The 12512-nt window shown below is 36.6% G+C and overlaps 1 non-coding gene across 1 annotated transcript; it reads left to right on the forward strand.

Moving 5' to 3' along the window:
* Nucleotides 1-10437: 10437 nt before the first annotated feature.
* Nucleotides 10438-10510, forward strand: TRNAK-CUU (transfer RNA lysine (anticodon CUU)). The gene has a single exon. It is a non-coding gene; the product is annotated as a tRNA-Lys (tRNA).
* Nucleotides 10511-12512: the final 2002 nt, after the last annotated feature.

A 12512-nucleotide genomic window follows, 5' to 3' on the forward strand; every position in this document is an offset into this window, starting at 1 on the left:
AATGATCTTTTGCCATCTTTGATATTCTTTTAATTATATCTTTATTGTTGCATGTAGCTCTAACAAATGATTTGCTAAATCTTTTAGCGCATGATAATCAACTTTTGAAAAGTCAAAAGTATCAAGTCATAGATGATAACCATAATTAATAAAGAAAGGTATTTATTGAATAGAAGAATGTACTAAATCATTGTATGCAAACTCTACCAATGGTAAAAGAGTTGTCCAATCAACTTAATGATAGTTGATGGTACACCTCAAATACTGTTCCAAAATTTGATTCACTCAATCTATTTGCCCATCAGTTTGACAATAAAAAGCAAAAGAAAGCTTTATATCTATCTTTAGAATCTTGAATAAGATTTTCTAAAATCTTGATACAAATTGAATCTCTCTATCCGATATAATATCCTTTGGCAATCTATGATAGCAATAGATATTGTTGATAAAAAGTTGTAATTATCATTTTACTTATTCTATAAATTCCTTTCAGAATAAACTTGTATAGGGAAATTCGAACATAAGGAAAGACTAAGCACATGAGCTTTACTAGTTAGGGTCACACAATTAACTGTATTCCGAACCACTAAAACACCAAAAAATAATACAATGCTTCCTTTCAGTAACAATACTCCTTCATCAACTGATAACTACAATGTGTAATCCTGCACTCTCAAAAGACCGCTCAAAACTCATAATTTCTATCCAACACCAGGAATAACAGACTTCACTCCAACCAATCTGAATTCATAGAATTCCTGTAATCACAGACTTCTTTTGTCCAAAATACAAACAATTCTCTATAAACAACAATCATAATCTTCCATCCATAATCAATCTTCTAATAACTTCTTATATAATTCAATCACCTAATACTCCAATTACATAATCAATAACTCACAAATCAATCTTTGATTTATTCCACAGACTCACTTCTTAGTATTCAAAAACTATCCATTATTCTTCAATAACAAAGAAAACATAAAAACAAAGAGGAAGCACCAAGCTTAACCCCGGCTCATGACTATCACAGTCTGGTCCCCAACAAACTTCTACAACTCCTATATAATTACTATTGATTTCTAGATCCTAACCATAATCCTATAATAACCACTTTTAATAACTTAATCAATCATCCGTCCTCCTAAACTGACTATTCTATGGGCTATTAATCTATTTTACCAATATCTTATAAAAACAAACTAATATCTATTCTACATAGCTCCACTCTTATTTGTGCAGCGTCCTTCCAAACACACAATTGATTCCTATCTAAAAGCTACTTAACAAAAATCTACAAATTCACTAGTTCCTCTAGCCCACCCAATTAATCATTTGCTGCATTATCGAATGTAGGTTCCATCAAATCTGGTTCTAAATTCAAATCTTCTTCTTCTTCCAATCCGTCCATCCGCTCCTTCCTCAAGTGGTTTGATAGATCTTCATTATACTCACCCAGTTCATGGACTTGAGCCTCCAGTTTCAAGATCTGGGCATCCTGAAGTTTCAATTGATGCTGCTGCTGACTCATCCATTCTAGAACATCTTCAATTGACACTTATGACTAGCTTCTCACTATTAACTCTTCCATCAATTTCACCACCTCAGCTTATAAAACTTTGATTTTGGACCTCAACTTCTTCGTTTCACATCTGGATTGGTCACTCAATACCTCTTTCTCTTTCGTCAATAATTTTTTTTTGTCTCCTTCCGCCTGCAATTGGCATTTGAGTTTTTTTCATTCCAAATCCTATGTCTTATGATTCTAGATCAATTTGTCCCGTTGTCCTTCTATAATCCATAAGATGTGTTCTTTTTCTTTCGTCCAAGTCTCACATTGGTGAACCCATTTTTGCTCCAATTCCACCTTAGATTCTCCAATTTCATTTATCATCCGTTCTTACTCTTCAATTCTTTGATTTTGCTCTAATATCACCTTCTTACTGTGCTCTAAATCTCGTTTATTACTGCCCTCTACATCCAATGTTCGCACCATACAATGTATTTATGAAATGTGCTTCAATAAAGCATTCTTAAGAGGTATTTCTTCAAGCAATCGACCTTGTGGAAATGCCAAATGATTAATATCCATCAAAATTGGGGTTTCATTCTCCTTCTCCGCTGCTAAACAAATTGGAATCTGTTCTGATTCAATAATTGGAACAATCTCTTGTGCCACTGTACAACTTGACTCTCTAATTTCATGTATTACATCCACTGTATTGACATTCTGTGCCAACGAATTTCATTCTCTGTGTGGAGGCATTGGCACTGGTATATGACTTTCTTCTACTGGCAATATTTGACGCAATGTGTGCATGATCACAGTATACACGTAATTGGAACAAAGCAAATAAGTGAATTTTTTCAATTACTACTTGGCTCCTATCTCTGTATGAATACAAGTGGCTATATACGTTGTCCAGTTGAACACCATCCATTCCAACACCCCTACCACTGCATATAATAATCATTTGGACATATATGTGGGATGTTGATACAATCCTAACTGCCTTACCACAAAATAGAACCATTCTATGAATTCTAATGATATTACCTCAGCAGTCTGTCAACCTTGGCTCCTCTCAAAGGCCGACATACCTCCCTTGAAATATCTTCCTGGACTGAAGTCGCTTAAGTCATCAACTTCTACCACAATTTCTCCAATGGGAAGACACAGTACATTTTCCAGGATTGTTCCATCAATCCCGATAATTCGCCCTTGTACCACACTCGATCCATCCTCCAAGTCGTAGTTCGTGATATATTCTTCCAGCAATGACACATTAATTGATGGTAAGCAATCTGACAAGTATAAAAATTGGAACAACTGTGCATTTCGAAAGTCTTTTATTTTTTTTGGCATCCAGCAGATATCCAACTTCATCAGTTCTATATTGGTAAAAATTATCACAAAAGGTGGTTTTGATGCACATCTAGCTCTCACATTTTGGCCACTATCCTCTTTGTCTGTAGTTTGCTTTGCACTTTCAATGGCTATGACATTTCCTCTCTCAAACCCTTAATTGGAACTACTACGCTCGAAAACATAAGAAATACAAGAAATAGCAATCTCAGAAAACAACCAAAAATGACAACACAGAATGACCTCTAATTGGTGCTCCACTCCTATTCTCTTACTACCGGTCATCATGACAACATGTTACCCATACTGTCCATTTCTCACCTCCGTCCCATCTGACACATTAACAATTACTAATTATCCTTTCAGCCATCTCTATATTCTAACACACTTATACCATAATTAGGTCTACCCTGTGTCCGTAAAAGGTAATGGAAAGTAATCTCTTAGTGGCTATATTAAGTTTCTAGAAATCCTGTCAAATGTGGATTTTCCCATTCTTTTTTGGCACCATGACAATTGGAGAAACCCACTCACTATTCAGTACTGAGTAAATAAAACCAATTGTAAGAAGTTTATTTAATTCCTCCTTCACCATGAGAGAATATTTAGGATTAATGCAATATTGCCTTTCTCGTACCGGTTTAGCGTTCTCCTCTAAAATGATCCGATGCTCATAGACGTCAATAGGAATACTCTTTAAATCAGCATAAGTCCAAGCAAAAGTGGACTTATGATGCAAGAAAAATTCTGTCCAAGAGGTCAACTCCTGGTCCTTAATACCTTCGTAGACCTTAATTGTCCGTGGCTCTGCTATGTTCGCCAAGTTAATAGTTTGACATAAAGGTGCAACGGCGATGTTTTGTTTCAATCCTTACCCTGGTTGAAAATCAGTCGGTACATCCAACATGTGTGAAGTACTGAATCTTGTGTCTAGAGCACTCATATGGTGCACATCATATTTGGTCATCCAATCAATACCAACATAATCAGAGCTTTTCGAATCTGTCAGGTATATCAAGTACTCTCCCAGACATCTACATTGATATACCACTCTAGGGTGTTGCATTGCCTCCACAGACGCCTCCGTAATCATTACAACTACATCATCATCAGAGCTAAGTTCATTGTCTGATGTCAATTCAGATGCTTGTAATTGAGATTCCCCATAATAGCATACTGGGTACATTTGTAATACCATTTTGTCACCATCCTTGCGAATTGTCAAAGTACCCCGACTCCAATCATTCTTGGCCTTTGCCTGATAAAGCTAGAGTCATTCCAATAAAATTGGATATGATAAAGTTGAACGTTATAGCCAAAAGATGATATAGTCAATTACATATGCAATACCAGTAATTATAGTTTAAACACTCCATAAAATATCTATTGGTTTAATCCGGCTATGATTTGCCATCCGTAATACCAATGTTGTCAGAACTAAGTGATCCAAATCTAAAGCATCCATTGTATCAGTGTTCATTAAATTGATGCTGAAATCACCATCCACCTGAACACCAGAGATCATGACACCGTCAATCGAAACATCGATGGTTGATGCACCTGGATCTGGGTTCAAACCGACTTCACAAACTTCCTTATTGCATTGCCTATGTCGTGTTAACGATGAATTCAATGTAAAATGACACTCTAATGTGATTGTTAGAAGTTGCTTCATAGAAATAGAAGGTCAAATAGCATCCAAATCTTTCAAAATGTCATAGGATTTTATATTTAGGGTAATATCCAATGCCCTCTTTTTTTTCATTAGTTTGAATTTAACTCTGTGAGATAAGATATTCTTCCGCCCTAGACTCGGAATTGGAACAGCAAATGGAGCTTCCTTGGAATTCATGCCTTTGAGAAGATCTTTCAACGAAAAAGACGTTTTTTGAAACGGCATAGAGAATAGAACAGCTTGAAATAGATCCGAAGCCTCCGTAATCAATACCTCATTGGATAGTCCAACCGAATCAGATCTCATATTGAGTAAGAGGCCCGTAATAGGACCTGGATTGGATGTCCTCATAATTGGGTCACATTGGCCCTTCTCTGTAGGATCACCCAAATGTTGAATTGGTCCTTTTCTTTTTTGTTGAGTCTTCATAAGAACGGCTTGGACACATTCCACTCGATTTATTGGAGAATCTTGAGGATCTTGATTTATCTCTTCTATTTTTCTTTGGTTTTGGATTTGCTGATCTCGATTATTGAAATTGAACAGAGCATTACATTGCTGATAAGTATGTCGCGACTGCTTGTAATTCCTACAAACTACGACATAATCGTCACTAGCTCTGAGATTGGGACATTCACTAGCATTATGGCCAATCTGTCTGCAACGAAAATAATGAAGAGGTCTTCTTGCACCCCTATTAGGCATATTGACTGTCTCCATCGGTATATACCTACTAGGCTTCTTCTATGTAGGATTAGAAAATGATCCTGGTTGTCCCGTTGGAACGGAAGAAACTGGGTTTGATGACGCCGGAGGAGCATATTGCTTACACCTTTATTGCTCCTCCACATAGTTCTAGGGGTTTGATACAGACTCCTGATTAAAATTTGAACTTTAAAAATTATTGAATGCTCAATTTTGTCGATTCGATCGATTTTCATTCCATCCAAACATATTTCTCGATTGAACTTGATTGACGTCCCAGTGAGTTGGTGAGATCATGGTAGGATACTTATTCTTAATGGTGATCTTATTGAGTACTTGATAATCCACACATATCTACAGGGATCTATCTTTCTTCTTCACAAAAAAGTTAAGAGACCAAGTTGAAGTTTTAGAATGATGTATAAAGTTTTTTTCTAAGTTCTCATCAATGTACTCTTTTAATGCAACCAATTCATTTTTCTATAAGCTACACATTGGTCCAAACGGTCATTGAGCTCATTCTAGCAAATCAATTGAATAATCATAAGGTCGATGTTTTAGAAGAATATCTGCATTCTTCTTTTCAAAAACATCTTCAAATTCTTCATATTGGCTAAGAATACCACTTGATATTTTTTCAGCATAAAAAATTGGTATAGCATATAAAGCAAAAGTTGACCATTCTTTTACACCATGCATTTAAGCTCTTACACCTACCAATAAAGGCTTAGATGCTCATCTTTCAAAGAATGTGATGAAGTTTGGCTTCAAGTCACTTCCTAAAATACTTTTCATATAAGCTACTATTTAAGCCTTTAACCTCTAATGTCTCTTAATGTCAATACTAGTCTCAAGTCTTTTATTTATTGTTAGAAAAACCATCAATACCTAAAAAATTCTTATGTCTTCTTTGATCTTCTTCAAATCATTCCTCAAATCATAAGACAATGTTTTATCTTCACTCTTCAATTGTGATGAAGAATTCAATTCAAGAACCAAAATTCTAGGCCCTTTTTAATCTTTTTTAGAAGAAACTTCTCTTGTGCATATATCTTCTCTTATTTTTTTTGTAACCTAATTGGCATGGCTTCTAAAATTTGAAGTAATTCCTTGAAAGCTTTGATATTTGTCATTGCTTCTTTAGTGGTTTTATTGAAGTCTAAAAAATAAAAAGAATCTTCAAAAGTGCTTTTATTTTCAATTGAAGTAGGAAGAAGAAGACTAGTGTATCTAGATCTTATCATAACTACTAAAACTAGCATATTATTTTATTATTTTCCTATATAAAAAGCTTCTTAATAAAAGATGTAATTTTTATAAATGAAAGAAGGTTGATCCTTTGTGAATTATGGATTTTATTTTTTATTAGATATTTTTAAATATTTCACATCTTATCAATTTTGGTTATGATTTTATTGGCTATATTGATTTTGTTCCAAATTCAAAGGAATAAATTCCTTCTTGGTATTTAAACTCAATAGAAGATGTAGGTTATGAAGATTATTATTATAATCATAGAAACAATTGAAGGATTTTATTGCATTGTCAAAACTAGGATTTCTTGTCTCTTTGATATTATCCTAAGCTTGTTGTTGATAAAATATTTTAATAAATGTTTTAAAGAAACTATCTTATCACATTGCCTATATACCTCCGTGAGGTGATTACTTCCACAATTTCTAAACACAACTCAATTTTCAATCCAACAACTAATAAGTGGGTGTTTCTTGCCACAAAGATGGTATACTTCTTGTCTTTATCTTTTTTGGTTTTTAAAAAGCTTGATTAGGATACTCATAGCCTTATAGATGAAAATTGGACCACACATTGACTTGGTTTCTATAAAAGAAAACATAAGATTATTGCCTTCCAATATTTTGTTGAAGCCTTTGAGATATAGAACAAAATTGGCTAATATGACTTGATTGGCTGCATTGAGTGCACTAAAATCTTAAAGTGTGTACACTTGATTCTTTAGGTGGTAGAGCTTGGTTGAAATTTTGATTTTTGAGCAACAAGATTTAATTTTTCTTGCAACACCTTTACTTGATGTGCAAGTTGATATTAAAATTTCTTTTGATTTTGAAAGACTTCATTTTTAATCTCTTCCTTCTACCTATTTATGTTGTTTGGATAAGTAAGTTTTAAAATGCTAGGTGAAAACCTAATCTCTAAAGGTGAAGGATAGTAGTCCAAAGATTGGAAATAATTGCCACTCAATCTATGAAAATGTCCTTGCGGACTTCTTATGTTTTAGCCATTGACAAATATGAAACTAAAGATCTTATGGTCTTTCTTCTTTTACATCCTTTTTTATTGTTGGTCAATCTCTTTAATCACCTTTATTATCTTTGTTTAGCATCTTTTAGATGTTTTGGTTGCATCTTTAAGATCTTCCTATTAATACTTTCATTATTGAATCCTTGGATAAAGAAATGAACAAAGGTATTGTTTGTGAAGAAAGTTTCTACAGACCTAATGACTACTAATTCAAATCGCTTAGTTTATGTGGAAATTATTTCTCATTTTTCTTGTCTCAAAGAAGAAAGAGCCATTAGGACATTATTTTGCCCTATTTTTGATTCGAACTTTTCTAATAATGCTCTTATTAGCATGTTTTAGTTCTTAAAGATTTAAGGAGTAGTTCTTATACCATTTATAGGCTCTATCTTTTAAGATACTTGAAAACCATACCAAGTAGTATCCAAAGTTTGTTATTAAATGTAGAGTAAGAGGTTCTACAAAAATTTCTACATGTGCTAATGAATCATCATTTTTAGTGTCTTTAAAATTGAAAACATTATGTTGCATGAGAATTGTTTATAATCCCTTCAAAATCACAATTAATAGAGTCTTTGATTAAACCAAGGGATCTATAGGAATAGCATTAGAAAAAAGCTTCCTTTTATAACCTATTATAGATGAATTGAGTCTTGACTCTTCTCCTTCTTTGTTTATTTCTACAAAGAAATTAAAAGATTTTAGGTCCTCTTCTTCTTGCTCAACTACTTGGTTTGAATCTAAATCAACCAAATTGATGACAAAGAAGTCTTGTTGGTTTCTAGATAGGTTTTGATTATTCAAACATTGGACCTCAATTCTACTATGGTTGGAAATACGTTTTCAAATAACCTTCTTAGAGTTGTTTTTGGATAAGGTTAATTTTAATTGTTTGGATCTAACAAAACAATGCATTTAGCATAATTAAATATATAACGATCAACTTAGACATTCAACTTTAAAAGACCAATCACCTAAAGTTAATTTAATTTAATCGCTTGGTTCATCCACCTCAAATCCATTAAAAATACCTTCTAATACAAAAAAGAAAAAAAAAAAAAAAAAAAAAAAAAAAAAACACAAAACACAAAACACAAAACAAAACAAAACAAAACAAAAACTCACCTATTTCTATTACCTATGAAATTGTCCTATAATAAGGGATATATTATATTCAAACAATAAACCAAACCTTTCACAATTCATTATTTTATGTTGTATTGTTGTTTTCAACATTGATATTAGTACTTTATAATTTAATCATACAACTATCTCAATCAATGTCTAGCTTGTAAAATCCAATAAATTCAAGTGTTCACATTTATGTCAACCCATGCATTTGTAAAAATATGCAAATTAGGATATAGAAACCATAACTTTGTTGTATAACAAGATTATAAATTACAATAATAAAAAACAACATAATAAATACAAATTTGACTTTAAAAGTTTGATAATCATTGGAAATGTGACCCAACAACCAAAAACTTTATATGACCAAATAAACTATATATGTTTTGACAAAAGCCTTAGCAAGATTCAAAGGATTTATATATAAACCATGTATAACTTAAATCATCAATCTATTGATCACCAACACTCACCTCTTCTGGCCTCCGTGATCCTCCGTGATCCTTGACCACCGTTTAACATTTGTTCCGTCGTTGTTGTTTGCTTTGCTCCACTTTGGTGTCTTTCTACGTCCAAATTTCTAATTGCCCTTTCCACCTCATCGCTGGCTCCTCGTACTACTTCTAATTTCTCATACTTCAGCACCCAACATAGAACCCCTGGTTCGATCACCTCGCACAACCGCTCACCCACTGTTCAGATCACACACCTCCCTCTCCAAGAAAAAGGAAAAGAAAAAGGCACCCGATGTCTCGATTTCGACCCAAACACGCTTTATTCATTTGCTAGACTTGTGTATGCACTCCTGACCCAATTGTTCGGCTTGCTTCTAGCCCAGATCTCTTTCAGCTGTTCTCACTCTAACCACCTCTCTGTTCAGCTCTTGCGATGCTCACAGTATTCTCGTACGAAGGGAGTCGACGGTTCGAAGGGAATCGCGCGATAGTGGAGTTAGCGACCCGATTCGGTACTCACGCAGCACCATCCGGTGGAATCCGCAGCGAGGCTGACTCCCGTGCGTGCCGCACTGCACGACGAGACCAAATGCGCATGGCCCATGCCATTCATGCAGAGGGCGGCGTGTGATGTCCCGTTGCGCCAGTGGAACTTCATGGCGTGATCAGGGTCATTCGAGGCGAAGTACGTTGACCAGCACGATGCCTTCAATCTGAACGAGAGCCTGTGAGCAGCGGCTCAGTTTTCACGCAGGAAGCCGAGCATGTCAACGAATGTCCCGCAGCGACTGGAAACGCAAGGCGCGCAACCGGCGGCTGTCCAGTGGGAGGCTGGAGCGGGGGACATTGGGAGGAAGTGAGAGCCGTGGGCCGTGGAGCACCTCCGCCCCGGCAATTGAAGGGTTCGAGAGCGTGGTGTGCGTCAGCTGTGGTGGCGATCGGTGAAGGGCGCATTGCAAGCGCTGCATGTTGCGGGATGGATGGATGGCTGGCTGGTCGGGGGTTGCTCCGACCGATGGATCCGGTTAAGTGTAGAGCGCAGTGAGGAGGTCATTCCGGATGCACGCGGGCAGCGGCAGCGGTGGTGGGATCGCAGGGACACGGTCAGTGGGGCAGCTGGGGCTGCTAGGGAGGTTGGATTGCGTTTAGAGCGGCGTGTGGGCAGGGGCAAGGGGAAGGCTGGAGGTTTGAGTTGCGGTTGCGCGCGAACTTGGACGCGGAAGGGGTGCAGGGTGCGCGGCGCAGCGATAAGTGGCATTGGGAAGCGGGGCGGTCAACGGGTGGCGGGTCAGGCGAAATGCCGGCCCCGGCACGGGAACCGAGATGCCGTCCTAGCTCAGTTGGTAGAGCGCAAGGCTCTTAACCTTGTGGTCCAGGGTTCGAGCCCCTGGGGTGGCGGGTGACTAGTAATATTTTTCCTTTTTGTCTTCACCCGACCCCCGCTTTTGCACTCACCCTCCCTCTTCTCATCCCCCTTTCGTGCCCGACGCGACGCCCTTGCTGGGTGCTGCGACCCCTGTCCCTGGGCAAAACCTGGTGCGCACCGCTCTGCCGTGCTACCCATTCACCCCCACCAACGTCACACCTACTGCCCAGCACTGCCATGCCGCTTCTGCTCACAATCAGAGCCCATGGCAGGCCGGCCCCTCACTGTCCTTCGCACACCTCAGCTCACACTGGGACGTGCCCTTGACTCTGGATCTCGATACCCCCGCCACTTACATGGTTGGCCTGGAACGTAACCACCCTCAAGAGTCACCTGCTTGCGACGCCCCAAATCAAAATGAGGGCCGTCGCAGGTCGTGGGACCTGGCCCGCCTTTGGAAGCACGGATATGAGTGGCACGGTGGTAGCACAACCATTCCAAATCAGAGTGCTTGAGTGTTTGAAGGATGCATGGCAGTGATGTGAGTTGGTCATTAGGGACTAATGTAGGAGTTAATTTTTAGAAAAGGAAATTAAATAGTAGAAACTACATTGGCATGAAAAAACAAAAAATAAAATTCATAGGAGTTTCTTCAACAACTATTCTATTTCAAGTGCTTCTAATGATATGGCCAATAATGTAACATATATTAAGGTGTATTACCTATGAGATGTATAGTTAAAAAGCATGTTATTAATAGTCTTGAATTTTGTAGCAAATCTGGTTTAAATAGAACCATGGACTTTAGTTAGATATTCTAACAACCAAATTCTTTTATGAACAAATTATCACTAGGTTTGGATGTTCCAAAATCTTGATTAGTGATAGAGGCAAACATTTTCTAAATGAGGTGATAAAAGACTTGATTTTAAGGTTTCAAATCAACTATGGGAAGGCCACCTCCTATCACCCCCAAACCAATGGTCACATGGAAAGGATCAATCAAACCTTGGTAAACATCCTTAAAAAGACCATTACTACTTCCAAAAGGAATTGAGATATCAAGCTTCTAGTAGCCTTGTGGGCCTAGAGGACCACTTTTAAGGTGACAACTCATGCCACTTTTTTTTCTTTTTTCTTTCTTAATTTATGGCATAAAAGCCATTTTGTCTATTGAATTTGAAATCCCTTCTTTTCAAATTGCCTTGCCAAAAAGATTGTCACATAAACAATCTTTAGTGGATTGCTTGGAATGTCTTGAAGTTTTAAATGAGGCCAAGAGAAAGAATGCACAACACAAAGAGGCTATATAGAGAAGAAGTAAAATAGCCTTTGACAAGAAGCACACAATTAGAACTCTTAGGGTTAGGATGTTGGTATTCCTACAAGATGTTAGGTGACTACATTTCCTTGAAACTTTTGATGCCTTATAGTTGGATCCTTATATTGTAAAAGAAGTCTTCTCAAACAATTCAATATGGTTGCAAACCCTGAATGGTGAAGCTTTTCCTACTAGGACTTTTAGAAGTAGGTGTCAAGAGTGTAGTATGTGATTTTAATCACCTACAAGAAAAAAAACATTCTATTCCATAGCATCACCTTTAATCAAGGCTCTAGTATACAAAACTATATTACTTTCTTTCATTCATTCTACAATCAAAGACAATCCACATGGAGGAAAGAATTCAAATTAAAATTGATTATGACAACTTAGTAGAGTAAAATAATAATGATAAAATAGATTGTTTAATTAGAAAGTTTGTCATAGTTTACATCCAAGGGTTGTAAAAGAGTTGGCCATATGAGAAGTCTTCTTTTTAGTGAGCTTGATTTAAATCCGGCTAAACAAAGACCTATTGAAAGAGCTAGCATTAATAAAAGAAATGCCAACTATAAAAAATCCAAGGATATGTAGGTCTTTAAGGCTTGAAAAGTATATACTTTGTTATATAAGGAGGATTTTTATGATACGATCTTTTTGGTTTAGTTTTATGCTTTTTTTTTTTTTTTTTTTTTCTAATTTTTATTTTTATA

Source organism: Physcomitrium patens, chromosome 24 (assembly GCF_059467195.1).
Source record: "Physcomitrium patens ecotype Gransden chromosome 24, ASM5946719v1, whole genome shotgun sequence".
In the NCBI taxonomy this organism is placed as follows: domain Eukaryota; kingdom Viridiplantae; phylum Streptophyta; class Bryopsida; order Funariales; family Funariaceae; genus Physcomitrium; species Physcomitrium patens.